This window comes from Canis lupus, chromosome 12 (assembly GCF_003254725.2).
Source record: "Canis lupus dingo isolate Sandy chromosome 12, ASM325472v2, whole genome shotgun sequence".
Taxonomy (NCBI): domain Eukaryota; kingdom Metazoa; phylum Chordata; class Mammalia; order Carnivora; family Canidae; genus Canis; species Canis lupus.
In genome coordinates this window covers 61,363,371-61,381,615 of record NC_064254.1, presented here as the reverse complement: position 1 = coordinate 61,381,615, position 18,245 = coordinate 61,363,371, and the positions used below count along the sequence as shown (strand labels likewise).

Here is an 18,245-nt window from a genome sequence, read left to right as displayed (position 1 = left end):
ATGCAATAAAAGAGATTGGAAACAGGTTTAATGCAATGAACAGGAGGCTGGAATAAACAGAGGAACAAATTAGTAACCTAGAAGACAAAATAATGGAAAATAATGAAGCTGAACAAAAGAGAAGAATTAAGCAACATGAGAATAGACTTAGAGAACTCAGTGGCTCCATCAAATGTAATAAGATTCATATTGTAGGAGTCCCAAAACAAGAGAGAGAAAAGGGACAATTTATTTTAAGAAATACTATCAGAAAACTTCCCTAATCTGGGAGAGAAACAGATATCCAGATCTGGGAGGCACAGAGAACTTCCATCAATATCAACCCCCATCAAAAGCAGTCCAACACCAAGACATATTGTAATTAAATTAGCAAAATATCTTGGCAAATTAGCAAAATAAAAAAACCTTAAAAGCAGCAAGACATAAGAAGTGCATGACTTTTTGGAAAACCCATATAGCTAGCTGGAGGTTTCTCAACAGAAATTTGGCAAACCAGAAGGGAGTAGCATGTCCTATTCAAAGTATTGAATGGGAAAAATCTGAATCCAAAAATACTCTATCCAGCAAGGATATAATTCAAAATAGAAGGATAAATAAAGAATTTCCCAGGCAAACCAAAAACGAAAGGAGTTCATGACCACCAAACCAGCAATGCAAGAAATATTTTTTTGACTTTTAAAGTTTTTATTTATTTTTTTAATAATAAATTTATTTTTTATTGTTGTTCAATTTGCCAACATACAGAATAAAGGAGACTCTTTGAGTGCAAAGGGGAGACAAAAAAAATGCAAAGACGAAAAAGGACCAGTGAATATCTCCAGAAACAATAACAAAATCAGTAAAAAAAAAATAGTTATAAACACATACATATCAATAATTACTTTGAATGTAAATGGATTAAGTAAATGCTCCAATCAAAAGGTGTCAGAATGGATTAAAAAAAAACAATATCCATCTATATGTTGCCTACAAGAGATTCAATATAGACCTAAAGATACCTTTAGATTCAAAGTGAGGGAATGGGGAAACATTTATCATGCAAACGGATGTTAGAAGAAAGCCAGAGTAGCAATACTTACACTGGACAAAGTAGACTTTGTGTTCTTGTATTGTTTTCATCCTGCTTTGGTATCAGTGTAATGCTGGCCTCAGAATAATCCTGGATGCATTCCCTCTATTCCATTATTTGTAAGATTTGGATAAAATATTTTTAAATGATGAGAAAATCCAATACAAAATGAGTAGTGTATTTAATCAATGCACAGAGAAGTTAACATGGATAGGATAGAGAATAATGGATTCATATTACCTCAAGGTTCATTTAAATTCAGTTATTTTTTTTTTATGAAAATCTAAGTTGTTGCAGTGCTTCATGAAGGTAAATTTAGTAATATATCTCAATCAAACTTAAGAATATATGTTCTTGGGATCCCTGGGTGGCGCAGTGGTTTAGCGCCTGCCTTTGGCCCAGGGCGCGATCTTGGAGATGCGGGATCGAATCCCACGTCGGGCTCCCAGTACATGGAGCCTGCTTCTCCCTCTGTCTGTGTCTCTGCCTCTCTCTCTCTCACTGTGTGCCTATCATAAATAAATAAAATTAAAAAAAAAAAGAATATATGTTCTTTAATACACAATTTAATTGCTAGAAATATGCAGTTTGTATGTACTTGCAAAGTATGCTGTCATACATCTTAAGATGTTCATTGCAATGTAGTTTGAATACCAGAAAAAATATTTAATTACATGTTCATGGTACTGGTTAGATAAATTTTGTTATATCAATATAAAGAAATGATATGCTGATAGTAAAAATAAAATCATTGTAAGAGGCATGAAGGAAAAATTTCCAAACTATATAATACTTATTATCGATAAGAGCAAGATGTGGAATAATGTATTGAATTTGCTTACTACTTGTATGAATAATAGATACACAGTATGAGATATTTGAGATACATGCATAATTTTAGAAGGGTCTGGATAGTGATTACCTTTGCAAAGAGAAACTGTGACATGGTACAGAAGAATTTATATTTTATTAGAAATAATTTTTCCATGTTACATTTTTCTAAATATATAGATAACTATTCTTATAAAACTAAGTGTTTCAAATAAATTCAAATTATAGAATTATTTTCAGACAAAGGGGTTGCTAAATGTTTGAATGAGAGGTGAAATAATTAACACACAATGTAAAGCTTCTGAAAATTGAATTGGGCTGATGGAGTTTTATGTTGGTTTTAAGAAAAGAATATACTGTGTTAGAAGCAGGTATTGTATAGTACATAAAGTTTCATTTAAAAAATCATATTTCAGGCGTATTTGGGTGGCTCAGTTGTTTAAGCATCTGCCTTAGGCTCAGGTCATAGTTCATATTTTTGTAAGATAATAATCAGAATAATGAATAATAAAAAGTATGCATAGTTTTTGAATTAGATATAAACCTACAGCAAAAAATATTTTTAGATGATCATTTTTAGAATGGTGGCTTTAAATGTAATAATTAGATTCAAAGAATACAAGTGAAAATGGAAATGTGCTGGATTATTTACAATGAGGTATTATTTTGCTTCATGGACCAAAATGCTAATGCATCTTGCTAACTCCTATTAAGGTCAAGGTATATGGATTTGCTCAAGGTAATAAATAAATGCTATTCACATTAGAATTGTGTCATAGATTGACTAATTGTTCTTTCTTGCTGAATATTTAAACATTTATTTGTTTTATTTATTTCTTTTATTCTCCTCTACCTTTCCCAAACACCTACCAATATACATATGAATATTTCAAAAAATAAGTTGCCAGGAATATGAAAGCAGGGCATATTGTATTTTGTTAATTAAGTAAAGGCGGTTATCTAATCCGTATGGTTCTCAAATAGTGGCCCATTATATATATGCTAAAATACAATTATTTTGTAATAAACAGTAGTGAATTTCACTTAATATTCAAAAAATATATAGAGATTTTATATTTGCAGTAATTTTAAATTGATCCAATCAGTTACTCTAAAGTTTGCTTGATATAGTTTGTTATGTGTATTGAACCATGTTCTTGTGGAGCAGCTCAAAGAAATAATGAGCCAGAAATATGGATTAAGTAAATAAAATGATGACGATGACATGCATAATTCACGTATTACTGTACATTTATTTAACTTAAATTCTTGCTTTCACCTGATAGATAAATGTTCATGCTTTCTTTTGGCAGAAGAAAATCCCAAATCATTATAGCATTAGGACTCAGCTCCCTTTTGTTTCAGGTCCACAGGGCAAGAGATGTGGAAGGGCATTTCTATGAAGATGGGTGTGTGAGTCATAAGAACTGATGTTTGAAGCTGGAGTCATGCTAGCTGTCTCTACTCTGGATCCCAAGTGACAGAGGTACATATCCGTCTTATAGAGAACGTGTGCATGTGTGAGTGTGTGTGAGTGTGTGATTATACTAACCTTATCAATCATGGATAGGGCTCATGGGGTAGGTCCTCTTGCCTAGGTCTGAGGACAGTCATGATAAAATCTACACATATCTTAGAGATTTGGGTTTGAATAATTATGTCATTTTCATACCTATAAATAATGACTTAACGAATAATAACTTTAATATGTGATGATTGAATTTTTACTTGATTCAAATTTTAGTGTTCTGCACATTAACTATATGCATGTTAAAGTCCCTAGAAATGAATCATTTGGATGTTATAAATGCTAAGTTCAAAAATATCACCTCTTGTTAGCCTGCTGCTTTTTAGGAAAAAATTTTTCCGGGTTATATGCTGATGTTAATTTTTAAAACTACATGGATCAATGACCAAAGAGTTTAAGTGCTTATTTCCCTGGATATATATTATCCTATTGCTTAGTAGATGTCAATGATATGATACTTACACCTTTCTGATTAAGCGCCTGTTGAACTTTAGATTGCAATAATCAAAGACTTGTTCAATTTAAATTTTAGATTATTTAAGAAGTCTTCAGCAAAAAAAGACATTATAATATGTGATGATTACTGTAGATGTTGGGAAAGAGGCTGTTAAATCCAGTGGGAATGTTCATCAGCATACTGTAATCAGCAACTAGAGAGAATGCTTAATTACAGTTATTTAGGTGACAAGTTGATGTAGTAGTGGCATTGAAAGCAGGAAAGGATGCCTGGATTAACACTTGCAACATGTAAGAGGAAATGAAAACACATCAATATCAAATAAGGATCTCATTATATGACTGCTCATATTGATTTCTCTTATTCTATAAATTCCAAATGCAATTCTCACTATTACTTGCTTAAATATTTCTTTGAGAAACAGCATTTTTCATGAAAAGTAAAATCTTCAATATTAAAGGAGGCTTATTTTATTTTATTTTAATGATTTATCTAGTATTTACTCATTACAAAATAACATTGATTCGACTACCTTACTTCAACTTTTTAGCAGCATAGAACACATGCAATTATTTCTGATTTGTTAAAGAAAACTATTATAATCTGTGTATTTAAAAGGAGAACTCTTAAGTTCTTATAGAGTTTTATCATTCATATTGTCTGTAAATCAGTTTTATAAATCTAATTACTATTATATTAGTTTTTTATGATGGCTGCTGTAACATATTACTTCAAATTGTATGGCTGGAGAAAAAAGCACAGACACACATGCGCACACACACATTCATCCTCTCAGTTCTGGAGGCCAAAAATCTGAAGATGTTAACAGTCTGCAATCCCACTGGGAGATATTGATTTTATTCATTGCCTTTTCCAGCTTCTGGGGACTATCAGCATTCCTGGGCTTGTAGCTGCATCACTCCGATCTCTGACTCTGGTCACATTGCTTCCTTCTCTTCTCTTTGTGTCCTTTATAGGACATGTGACATTTCTTAAAAGACACTTACTATTGAATTTAGGGCCCTCCAGATAATCCAGGATGATCTCCCCTCTCAAGATCCTTAAATGAATTAAATCTGTCAATCCTCTTTTATTAAATAAGGTAATGTTTATACATTTTGGAGATTAGGATATGGACATAGCTTTTGGGCCATCATTCATCCCACTTAACGGCTAATTTTGTGATAGTATAATTGATATATATTTTTATTAGTAGCAAAACAGAATTTTTGAAAGCAGATTCTAATAAGACTGATTAACTGAATATGATATATATTTAAAATCATATTAGTAATGTAGCATGTTTTAATACTGAGTATATTTCTGGGTTACAGTCAATTCCTATAATGATGAGTTTTATTTTAACAGAATATTTCTTGGGATGCCTGGATGGCTCAGCAGTTGAGAGTCTGCCTTTGACTCAGGTTGTGATCCTGGAGTCCTGGGACCGAGTCTCACATCGGGCTCCCTGCATGGAGCCTGTTTCTCTCTCTGCCTGTGTCTCTGCCTCTCTCTCTCTCTCTCTTTCTGTGTCTCTTATAAGTAAATAAATAAATAAATAAAATATTTAGAAAACCTAGAATATTTCTTGATCAAATAAAAATACTTTTTGTCTTTAATTGTTATATTTATCCTTACTCATATAAAAATTGATGTTTCAGTTTTGTTAAGTGGGCATATAGTTATTTTGCACTCTATGAGCCGAGTGTAGTGGTAGACAAGAAAATAAAAGCTTTGCAGCTATTTGGAGCCCAGTAAATTAAACAAAGTAGAAAACAACAATATAATATTGCAAAGTTTGAATACATACATATGTATATATAATTATTATGTATTTTTAATCTTGTTTAACAAATAGATGAGAGAAGATTATAATTAGCCTTGATTCAGTAGGCATATACGGCAAAGTTTTAAGGAGTATGTTGTTGTTGAAAAAAGGTTTTTCAAGATAAGTAAGAGTGACAAAATTCTAAGTAGAAAGAATAGTGCAAGGAATTGACTCATAATGATCCAATTGCAGTAGAGTAAAAGGAGTGACAATAGAATGACCATAGGGGGGTTTTTCAAGCCTTGTCAGTGGAGCTCAGATTTTTAGACTATCATAGAAAAGTCAATAAACATGTCTAAAATGAAAATGGTGTGACCATATTAATTTTTATTTTGATAGGATTATTTGGTAAAATTGTATAGCATAAGTTAAAAGTAGTAAAGGATTGGGGTAAGATGATAATACTCTTACTGATACATTTTTTTTTAATGATTTCATTTATTTGTTCATGAGAGTCACAGAGAGAGAGAGGCAGAGACACAGGCAGAGGGAGAAGCATGCTCCATGCAAGGAACCCGATATGGGACTCGATCCCAGGACTCCAGGATCATGCCCTGGGCTGAAGGCAGGCACTCAACCACTGAGCCACCTAGGCATTCCCATTCTTTTTTTTTTTTTTAATTGAAGTATAGTTGACATACAATATTATATTAGTTTCAAGTGTACAACAGCAATTCAACAACTGCATAAATTACGGTATGTTCACCAAAGTAAGTATAGTTACATCCGACCATATTCCCTCTGCTGTACTTTTCATCTTTGTGAATATAAGGATGCTTATAACATTCTTATGACTGGAACTTTACCTCTTAATCCTCTTGACTTCCTTTGCCTATCCCCCATCAACCTCCCTTCTGACAACTACCGTTTTGTTCTCTGTATTATAAATTTCTCTTTTTGTTTTGTTTATTTTGTGTGTGTGGTTTTTTTTTAAGATTCTTTTTAAGATTTTTTTTAAGATTTTAAGATTCATAATATGGTATTTGATATGGTATTTGTCTTTGTCTGAGTTACTTTACTTAATATAATTCTCTCTAGGTCCATTCATGTTGTCATGAATGACAAGTTCTTACTCTTTTTTATGTCCAAGTAATATTCCTATATATATGTGTGTGTGTGTGTGTGTATGTATAATATACACACATCACAACTTCTCTATCCATATATCTATTGATAGAAACCAAATCATTTTTATTTCTTGTATATGTCTTCTCAACTAATTCAGGCTTTGGAGTTTTGGAGTTTGGGTCATTCGGCTAGAAAGGAGAATAATGTGAGCTGACCCACAGAGAACTGTAGAGTAGTAGTATAAAAGAAAACAATATTGAAGGTAGTGAAAATATGATTGGCAATCAAATGAATGGTTAAAAACATGAGGTTATGAGCAGAGAGAATATATCATTGTCCAGGGTATAGATTCCAACTAGGGTTTTTAAATTTTTTTTAAAAAAGTACCCAGAAAGGAGAAAAAAGTAAGAGATACCTCCTGAAACACAAATAAAGATTGAGATTGGATCTCATAAGCTGCTCTTACTATATAGTAAGAGAAATATCACAATCATCCAAAACATAAATTAGAGCCCAAAAATTCCTAGAATTCCCTCTTTATTTGCCTCTTTCTCTGTATCAGTATTATCACTTGGTCAATCAGAAAGTCATATCGATGTGAATCCCCATATATGTTTTGATTCAGGTATTTCTTTCTAACCATACTGACCTATGTACTTATCAGCCAGTGAACATCTCTATACTTTCTCTAATTTCATGAGTTTTCTCTGATTTCAATCTTGTTCCTAATTTATATTTTGCTCATGCTTGCAATATGAGCTATCTCAAGAAAACTCTGGCCACAGAACTCACATGTTTAAATCCAGTCAATGTCTATGTACAGTGCTCTGTACATGGTCCTGTTCAAGTGGATGACATTCAAGTCCCATGATTACGTAGATCTAACTAAAGCCTCTCTTACCTCTGAAATTCTATATGCCTTATTCATACTCTCAGTTTTCCGTAGCATGCCCTTTCTGTTCTTGCTTGTACTAAGCTTTCTGGAACCTTTTTGCTTGTTTTGAGTCAGCACACCTTGGATTATACTCCCCTCCTCAGTACTGAAGGAGCATATCTCTAAAAGAACACTTGTTTGCTATACATTAAAATATCCCCGTAGATTATACTGTGCCCACTCTCCAGACTATAAATACTGACAGTAGCTAATACTTATCTCATTTGTCCTTACATTGTCAACCTTTATCACTGGCATTCAGTAGATACTTATTTTTTTAATGGAACTTACGTGATTATTTACTTAGATATTTCTTTGAAAATGGAAAAGCATATCTTAGACTGGTAGTATGTAGGACTTATATTCATAATATATTTATAGACTTATTCAAACAATATTAAGAAAATAAGCAATTCGGAAAAACTGAGTATTGATGGAGAGAGGTGGGTGGGAGATGGACTAGATAGATGAGTTGGTGGGTATTAGGGAGGTCACTAATGATGAGCACTGGGTGTTGTACATAAGTGATGAGTCACTGAATTCTCTTCCTGAAACTGATATTGCACTGTATGTTAACCAACTAGAATTGAAATTAAAAAAAAAAAAAAGAAGAAAAGCAATTTGTAAAACCAATGGGAAGAAAATTTGGACATTTTAACAAAGAATTAATACACATAGCAAACAGGCTAATGAAAAGATGTTCAAAATCATGAGTTATCATAAAAATGCTCATAAAAGGGATGCCTGGGTGGCTCGGCGTTTGAGTGACTGCCTTTGACTGCGGGTGTGATCCCGGAGTCCAGAATCGAGTCCCACATCGGGCTCCTGCATGGAGCCTGCTTCTCCCTCTGCCTGTGTCTCTGCCTCTTTCTCTCTCTGTTTCTCATGAATAAATAAATAAAATATTTTTTAAAAATGCTCATTAAAACCAAATCTCAGAATCTAGCATACACTCATTAGTATGGCTAAAATTAAGATTGACTATATTAAGCATTGATGATGATATGAGAATTTTACCTATTGCTGGCAGAAGTTAAAGATAGTATAGTAGTTTTAGAGATCAATTTTTCATTTTCGGTGAAGTCAATAAGACAATTAACCATATGAGCCAGCAGTCCAACTCATAGTTTTTTTTTATCTAAGAGAACGTATATTTGCATAGAGACCTGTACAGTTTTACTCAAATAGCTGCAAATTTGCAAATATTATTGTATAACGAATCTGTGGTATATACGTTAGAGAGAATACTATTCAGCAATACACAGGAATAATAAATCCCAACAATGTAACCTGAATCTCATAAGCAATATGTTAAATGAAAAAAAACAGATACTAAAAGCTACCTGGTATGAGTTCCTTTGTAGGCAATTCTAGAAAACACGAAACTATAGTTAAGAAAGCAGTTCAGTGGTTAATTTTAAGAGGAAATCAAAGATAAAATATGAAGAGCAGCAGTTATAAAACTATTAAGTGTATTTAAAATTCTCCCATAGATTTGTTCTAAAGAGGTCAATAATTCCCTTCAAACTTTATTCAGAATTGTGGAACCCTTATTAGCTTAAATTCCTACTGTGAGGAAGTTGGACAATTCACTATTCACTCTCCTCTGATTTTCATATTCAAAAACTAAACCATAGCAGAATATGAGCGGCATTGTTTCCCATTGCTTATTTTATCAAAGAAGAATGAGTAGTCAGAAGAGTCAAATATTTGTATGCCTTGGGGCAGATATTGATGGCATGGATTTAAGAAACATAAATTCATAGTTCTCTGTCAGTAATGGAATGGACACAGCATGCATCTCGTTCTTCATTGCTTTAGGTTATCAAATGATCACATGTTCAATAAAACATATTCTTGTCATGTAAATATTTTTCTGATAACCATTATATTTTCTCTACCTTAACTCTTTTTTATTACTCTTGGAAACATTTTAGAGTGATCTGTTTTCCAAATGGAACTTTGGAATATTTGGGTAACTAGCTTCTTAATGCTATGGCTTTAGACTAAATGGTTAATTGCATTCTTTTTTAGTTATTTTAGTATATATTTAAACTATTCATTTTATCTGTGCCTTTGATACAGCCATTTCTGTCTCTGAGGAAGCTGCAAATCACAAGTACCTGTTTAAATTTGTAGGATATATCGGTTTGGGAGAGTGAATTGAAATGAAACTTTCTATTTATTGCATTACATATTATCTATAACCATTATGGAAACATCAATCTCAACTAGGATTTATACTGCCTCAGAAACTATAATTCTGCTTCAATAAAATCTTTCTTCTACAACAACGGAAATTCTAAATCTGATCATTTAGGAGATTTTTGGCTGCAAGAATAGAAAAACATTGAGCCAAATTGGCTTTATAATAAAGCAGTAGTTCCCAAAATGTGGCCCCCAGCACAGAATAGCAGCATCACTAAGGAACTTGTAGGGATGCAAATTTTCTAGTCCCACCATAGACACAGTAACTCAGATATTTGAGGATTGAGAACAACAATTTTTGTTTTAACAGGCCCTTAAGATGATTTTGAAAATCTCCAACTAAAATATATTATTCAAAAAAAGAGCAAATGCAGACATGGAGCAGGCTCCAGTTTGTGAAATAATTTAGGTTTTGTGGACATTGTTTGGCAAAATAATTAAAAGTGAATGTTGAAAAACAGAATTTAACTTGGAAAAATGAGCTCTTGCTTAAGTAAGCAATCTCGTATTTTGAGACAAAAACTGTTTGCATTGGTTTGAAAACATTTCTAAGGATACAATGAAGTTTTTGTTGTGGTGGTAGTCCATTTTGCTCCAAAGGCTTCACTTCCTGCCAAAACTAAACTAAACTGAAATCCTGAAATAATTAATTGTCAAGTTGATGTAAATGGTCTTAGTCCTTAACATTTAAAGCATACTTAGCTGATCTCAATTTTCAATCCTTTCTCTGGTCCTTGTAAGTTCAAACTAGAGAATGGATTATTAATTCCACCTGAGAGGTACCTTGACTCCATGAGATCAGTTTAAAAGTGAGAGTTTAAAGTGGATATTGTAGAACGTATTTATCCAAAAGTTCAAACCTTTTTATATAGGGGAAATTTCCCCTTCAGAGTTTGAGTGTTGGTGCTTGTTTTCTACCGACAGCTCTTTTATTGACCATCTACTTGATTTGTTTTCATTAGCTACAGGTCTTACAGAACAGATATATACATATATATATATATATATATATATATACACACATCTATACATATACACACACATTTTTTTAACACACTGTGTCTACAAATGTCATTTTCAAGAGATTCTCTCTGGTGTGTAGGAGCCTCTACCTGTTTTATCTGTGAAGCTTTTTCTAGATATTTTCTGCTATTGTTATTTGTTCAGTTAGGAGTTGGCAACATGGAAATGGAGATATTTACTATTAAGATTTTTTTTAAAGATTTTATTTATTTATTCATGAGAGACAGAGACACAGGCAGAGGGAGAAGCAGGCTCCATTCAGGGAAACTGATGTGGGACCTGATTCCGGGTCCCCAGGATCATGCCCTGAACTGAAGGAAGTGCTAAACCGCTGAGCCACCTGGGTTCCCTACTATTAAGATTTTTATTTTGGGGGACTCCTGGGTGACTCAGCGGTTGAGCATCTGCCTTTGGCTCAGGGCATGATCCTGGAATCTCAGGATTGAGTCCCACATCGGGCTCCCTGCATGGAGCCTGCTTCTCTTTCTGCCTCTCTCTCTCTCTCTCTCTCTCTCTCTCTGTGTCCCTCATGAATAAATAAAGAAAATTAAAAAAATATTTTTTAGTTTTGTTTTATATTAACTCCCCTATATCTGGCTAGGGCCAGTCACCAAAAATAAGGAGAAAACTGAGGTTTCCTGTGTTTCAGGATTTATTTTTCAGTGCTTTCTTAAGATTTTATAAAGACTAATCTTGCTATCTGGATGTGAGAGAAACTTCAGCTATTATATTATTGCATCTTTTTTTTTTTTTTTTATTTAGGATAGTCACAGAGAGAGAAAGAGAGAGGCAGAGACACAGGCAAAGGGAGAAGCAGGCTCCATGCACCGGGAGCCCGACGTGGGATTCGATCCCGGGTCTCCAGGATCGCACCCTGGGCCAAAGGCAGGCGCCAAACCGCTGTGCCACCCAGGGATCCCTGATTGCATCTTAATTGATGTCTGTGTCTTTCCAGCTTTGAGTTAGGTTATGCAGAATCTCTTCTGTTCGTTTATCCTTGGGAATGCCAGGCTTCAGAAAGAGAAGTGGGCAACATGTATAGTAATTAATCTCCTTTCTCATTGTTTTGGTATTTTCTGCTTTTTATCATTAGAGTTAGGTTTGATTTGGGGTTGATGATATATTAATTTAGGACCAGCTGACATAATTTATGGGTTTAGTACAGAAAAAATAATCAGGATAGCAGTTCTTTTCAGCAATGTACCAGATTGGAATCATTCAATTCTATACATCCTCAGATACTAGAACATTAAAAGGATGTGCTCCTTTATCTATTTTCCATCAGCAGTGCAGTTAGTAGAAGTACCACCTGAACAGTAATGGAATCTTCTAGTCTTTACCCTAGAGTATTGGAAAAGTTTTATCCTATATTTTTCTGTCTCTTTTTCTTGGTAGGTGAGACATTTGAAGGGTTTATTCCCATTGATTATCTTGAAAACCCTAATACCCTAAAACAATGTATGTATTTACTTCATAGAGTTATTCTCTCTCTCTCTCTCTCTCTCTCTCTCTCTCTCTTTCAAGTCCCATTTTGGTGTTGTATCCTTTTGAAGAGATCAAGTAATTGACCCAAACTGTAACAAATCCTTTCATATGGTAAATATTAGAATCCAAAGTAATAGTAATTGTGAAAGGGATTTATTTTTGTTTTTTTGTTTTGTTTTGTTTTGTTCTTTTTCCTGCTTGGAAATGTTCCATGACTCTGACATCTACAAGATGAAAAGCAAACTCCTTTGGGTGACTCATGAGGTCCTCCATGGCCTGGTGACTGCCCCCTCCTCCACTCTCTTCTCTGGCCACACCTATTCTTTCTTTCTTTTTTTTTTTTTTGGAAAAAAATGACTTTTTAATTTCATGTTATATATAAATGTAGACAAAATTATCTAAAAAATATATATACAATTAAAAATTCACCATGACAATTGCTGTGCAGTAAGATTATGCTAGAATTTTAAGATTTTCTTTAATTTCCAAATATTCTCTAATTAGTGTCTTAATTCAATAATCTTAAAAACATAATAAAGAAAAGTGAATTTTTCTGGATATCCCTTCCAACACTGTCTACGACAGAGGTGGAGTTTCTTTTTTTTTCTTTTTTTTTTTAAATAATTTTTTACTGGTGTTCAATTTACCAAGATACAGAATAACACCCAGTGCTCATCCCGTCAAGTGTCCCCCTCAGTGCCCATCACCCACTCACCCCCACCCCCCGCCCTCCTCCCCTTCCACCACCCCTAGTTCGTTTCTCAGAGTTAGGAGTCTTTATGTTCTGTCTCCCTTTCTGATATTTCCCACATATTTCTTCTCCCTTCTCTTATATTCCCTTTCACTATTATTTATATTCCCCAAATGAATGAGAACATACACTGTTTGTCCTTCTCCGATTGACTTACTTCACTCAGCATAATACCCTCCAGTTCCATCCACGTCGAAGCAAGTGGTGGGTATTTGTCGTTTCTAATGGCTGAGTAATATTCCATTGTATACATAAACCACATCTTCTTTATCCATTCATCTTTCGATGGACACCGAGGCTCCTTCCACAGTTTGGCTATTGTGGACATTGCTGCTATAAACATCGGGGTGCAGGTGTCCCGGCATTTCATTGCATCTGAATCTTTGGGGTAAATCCCCAAAAGTGCAATTGCTGGGTCGTAGGGCAGGTCTATTTTTAACTCTTTGAGGAACCTCCACACAGTTTTCCAGAATGGCTGCACCAGTTCACCCTCCCACCAGCAGTGGCCACACCTATTCTAACCTTAAACTCTGCACATGTTAAATTCTCTTGCAATTCTTCAACATTGTAGGGTGTTTCATGTCTTAGTACGTGATGAAGAGTGTCTTAGTACACTCTTTTCCTCACAGTGATGCCCTTACCACCCACTCTAGACTGTCTTGGTAATGTCTTCTTTCTCCTTTAGGTCCTAACAGGATATCACCTCCCCTGTGAAGCCCACCCTGATTACTAACAGGTTTGGAAGCTCCCCTCCAGTGCAGTACCTTGTATACTGGTCCTTTACAACAGTGATTATATTATATCATATTTGGCTCTTTTAAGTTGTATTAATATCTTCACTGCACTGAAGTTTTTGTGGACAGGGATCATGTCACTTCTCATTCATTTACATTTCTTTTTTTTTTAAGATGTTATTTATTTATTCATGAGAGATACAGAGAGAGGCAGAGACATAGGCAGAGGGAGAAGCAGGCTCTATGCAGGGAGCCCCATGTGGGACTCGATCCTGGGATTCCTGGATCACACCCTGAGCCAAAGGCAGATGCTCCCTAGTTTCTACCCATCTGTTGGCCACTGCTCTACAAAGTTCTATTCTTAAGTAAAAGACATTTGCAAAGCACAAAACATAATGCTTTAGGAGACAGGCGATCCTAGATAAGATAATTTTTAAAAGTGTATATGGGAATATAAAACAAAACAAAAAACAAGACAGTACATGGAGTTTATTTGCTAATATTTTTAGGATAGGATTTCTAGAGAAAGAGATATTTTGATAGGCATTAAATTCTTTCTACTGGGAAATATAAGCTGATTCCCCAATCTGCAGCAACATTGCATACCTTGTCTTCCATTCTGTGGCTCTTTTAGATAACGTGCTTTTAACAGGAAAGAATACTATGTAAGTTCTCTATGACCAAAAAAAAAAAAAAAAAAAGGACAGTACATCATAGGTAAACATAGCCACATGAAGAAAATATCACTCTTACATCTGATATCTACAATTAGATATATGAGTCTAGAAATTGATTCCAAATATATTTTTAATAAATATTTATGTTATCCTATCTGTAGAAGTAGATGAGATTTGCTGTTACTCTTCCCACCCACTGAATGAAATGACTATTAACTTCTAATTAGGAAATTATTTCATTTTTTTGATACAATAATAAAATCTAAGATATTCTGGAAAGAATATTTTTAAGTTGAGTTGAATTACATTATTTTTTCAGCAGTCTGTGGGTATGAAGAAAAATTTAGGGAGATGTTTTAAAAAGGTAATATGAATATTTGTAGAGTCAGTGAACACTCAAAATCACTGTTTAGATATAATATAAATAGAATAGATCCTATCACCTTAAAATGGATTTTTTTGTATATAAATATGATTCTATTTATTTTCAAAGTAGAGTGCATTTATTGTGAGGGTACTTTATTATAATTTTTTATGTTGTGAAAATATTTATGTAGATGTAATTTATGAACTTTTATTAGAAACTTTTTAAGGCTTTGGATAATTTACAATTTCATTATAATTCATCAAACAGAATTGCTTCTACCTTAATACTTTTAATTTATTGTCTTACTTATAAATAAGATATGTACAGAAGCATACATAAATAGAGGACATTGTTGATATTTTTATTTGAACAATTGTTCAGTTAATAATAAAAAAGTATAGTTTCTATTTTACCTTCTCTTAAATGCTCTTCACTGATGCTTTTTGTTTATGTAGATCCAAGTTTCTCCTATATAATTTTCCTTCTTTCTAGAGAATTTTAAATTTCTTGTAGCAAATCTGCTGTGAACAAATGCCTCAATTTTTGTTTGAGAACGTCTTTATTTCTCTTTTACTTTTGATGGATAATTTTGCAGGGCACAGAATCTAGGTTGGTGGATTTTTTTCTCAAAACTTTAAATATTTCATTCTGCTTGCTTCTTGCTTGCATAATTGAGAAGTTAGTTGTGATGCTTACCTTTGTTCTTCTATATGTTAAATTTTTTCTCCTGTTTCTTTCAGGAATTTTTTTTTTTGCCTTTTATTTTCTATAATTAGCAAATTATATGCCAACCTATAGTTGTTGGTTTGTTTTAGCTTTTATTCTGTTTGATATCCTCTGAGATTTCTGGATCTATGTTTTTGTGTCCAACATTAACTTTGGAAAATTCTCAGTCATGATCATTTCAAATATTTCTTCTGTACTTTTCTTTCTTCTTTTGGTATTCCTATTACATGTATGTTGTCCCACAGTCCTTGAATATTCTGGTGGGTTTGAGTTATTTCTGTCTTTGTTTTCTTTGACTTTCAGTTTTGAGGATTCTGTTGATATGTCCTATAGCTCAGAGATTCTTTCCTTATCCATGTCCAATCTACTATTAAGTCCATCAAAAGCATTCTACATTTCCATTATAGTGTTTCTTTATCTATAACATTTTTTTTAGGGGGGAAATCTTCCTTAGGATTTCTGTTTATCGTGCCTATCTATTCTTACATGCTATCACTTTATCCATGACAGCCCATTACAGTCCTCCTTAGGATATTAATCATAGTTGTTTTAAATTCCTTGTTTGATAATTTCAATGTGCCTGCCATATCTGGTTATGATACTTGTTTTGTATTTGAAAATAGTGATTTTTGCTTTTTTATGCCTTGCAATGTTTTCATGATAGCCAGATAATGTATCAGGTAAAAGGAACAGCTTTAGTAATGTGTTGAGGTGTGGGGACAGGGTAAGAGATCTGAAATAGTCCTTTGATCAGGTCTCAGTCTTTTAATAAACCTATACCTTTGGAGTGAATTTCATAAGTGTTTCTCATTTTTTTTTCTTCCCTTCTTAGGCATGGGACATTTTGGCTAGAGTGGGTGGGTATTTTCCTTCCCTATGTGGAAGGCTAAAGCCAGTTGAAGTTGGGTTTTCATCTTCCCCATGTAAATCTGACTTTGATAATTCTCCAGTACATTAGGCTCTGGTTACCTGGTTTCATCTGTAAGCAGGTCTTGTTAAGAACAGAGTTCTCTGGCATATTTTAAATGGTTCCTTCTTCATCCTCCTGTAGGAAACCCAAGGGGATTTTTTCTCTGATATTTAGTATGGGAACCTGGTTGAGCTTCTCAAGGTAAATCTCAAAATATTGTTAGGGCCCCTCTAGACTCAGTCCTCTGGAATTTTTAATTCAGAGTTGTCACAATACTCCTGCAATAAGAGTGGAAGAGACAACTTCCAAATTCTTCACATGTCTGAGCTGAACTGAAAGTGTCATATCTAAATAAAAATCTGTTTTTATTTATTTATTTATTTATTTATTTATTTATTTATTTATTTATTATGTCTCTTGGCTAAGTTTTGTTATTTCATTTTTCCATATGTTTTATAGTATTTTTATGAAAGTGGGTATCTTTTTGGAAAAACAGAGACAGATAATTTTTTTTTAATATTTTATTTATTTGTTCATGAGAGACACAGAAAGAGTGAGAAAGAGACAGAGACACAGGCAAAGGTGAAGCAGGTTCCATGCAGGGAGCCTGACATGGGACCCGATCCTTGGTCTCCAGGATCAGGCCCTGGGCTGAAGGTGGCACTAAACTGCTGAGCCACCTGGGCTGCTCAGATAAATACATTTTTTATACCTGAAAATGTATCTATCTTTTCTTTTTCTCAATCTTTAGTGTCGTACTTTCAATTAATCTCCACAGAAGTATTTCTGGGTTGTGTGTGGTGGTAGTGGTGGTGGTGTGCACTATGATTAACCTCAGTATATCTCAGCCTGCATAGTCCTCAAGGCATAATTTATGATTAAGGTGGGCCTGGCTTGGCATAGGCTTTTTCTCAATATCTATTCCACTATAAGCTTTAGGGTTTTCTTTGACATTATATTCTTTGGAGATTATCTATAAAGAAAAAGGAGCACTCTCAGAAGTAAATACTGTTAACTTTTTACCTTATACTTGCTACCTGAATGTTTAAAATGAATCTGATTAAGCCACAGTCTTATGCAGGCACTGTGTCCCTGATTTTCAGAGTTTTAGACTTCCATGGCATTTTTTTCCTTCCTCATCTTTAGTACTAGACCTAGCACTTAGTCCTACTGCTTCCCATTTAGTAGAGGATATTTCTTTGTTCTCTTTCTACAGCAGCACTGAACTTACACCTGAGATATCAGAATCCAAGTTTTTGTTGCCCTTTTCTCAAAGATAAAGGCTTTTGTTTTGTGGGGCTTTTTGTTTGCAAACTCTCCATCTATGTTTAACATCTTAAGGCCCCACATTTTCTAACAAAAATGCCGAGGACACTGGTGAAAAGCCATTAAAGCTGATGAATTAAGAACAAAAAGTCATCTACTACCACAAAGAGTAGGAGTTAAGTGCTGAGCCTAGAACTAGATATGGGGACTGGAAGGAACAGGGCCGGATCAGCCAATCTTCTGAGACTAAGAGACACAATGCCTGCCTGCATAAGACCAGTTTAATTAGACAGATGTCCCTTGTCCCCACCATCAGGTAGCAATATTGGGTAAAAACGAATTATGGGTACCTCTAGGAGTGCTCCGTTGTCTCTGTAGGCATC

General features: G+C 34.0%; 1 long non-coding RNA gene across 2 annotated transcripts in view; it reads left to right on the top strand.

The window, feature by feature from the left end:
* Positions 1-18,245, top strand: part of LOC112658342 (uncharacterized) — a 179,801-nt gene that overhangs the window by 109,935 nt on the left and 51,621 nt on the right. For both annotated transcript variants that reach the window (XR_007401336.1, XR_007401335.1), the window contains one exon: positions 3,266-3,386. This is a non-coding gene — a long non-coding RNA (uncharacterized LOC112658342). The remainder of the gene's footprint in view (positions 1-3,265; positions 3,387-18,245) is intronic.